This window comes from Hemicordylus capensis, chromosome 3, assembly GCF_027244095.1.
Source record: "Hemicordylus capensis ecotype Gifberg chromosome 3, rHemCap1.1.pri, whole genome shotgun sequence".
Classification (NCBI taxonomy): Eukaryota; Metazoa; Chordata; class Lepidosauria; order Squamata; family Cordylidae; genus Hemicordylus; species Hemicordylus capensis.
Genome location: NC_069659.1, coordinates 324000550 through 324000832, shown reverse-complemented (window position 1 = coordinate 324000832; position 283 = coordinate 324000550).

Here is a 283-nt window from a genome sequence, read left to right as displayed (position 1 = left end):
ATTGTCTCTGTTCACTTAGTGGCCCCCCTCAGAGTCTGTGTTTGGTTCCCCCTCCCCACACCCCCACCCCCAAGTTTTTTCTGCTGGTTATAGTCTTTCTTTTAATTTTTTTTTTTAAACTTCTGGCTTGTGTTCTCTTGATATATATTGCTTTATATATTTTGCTACCCTCCTCCTCCTCCTCCCCCCCCTGCCTGCCCCCCCCACCCTCCCTCCTCCCAGACCCTACCCTAGCCCAGGCCCAGCTCCTCCCCCAACCACCCCATCCAGCCTAATCGCTGCT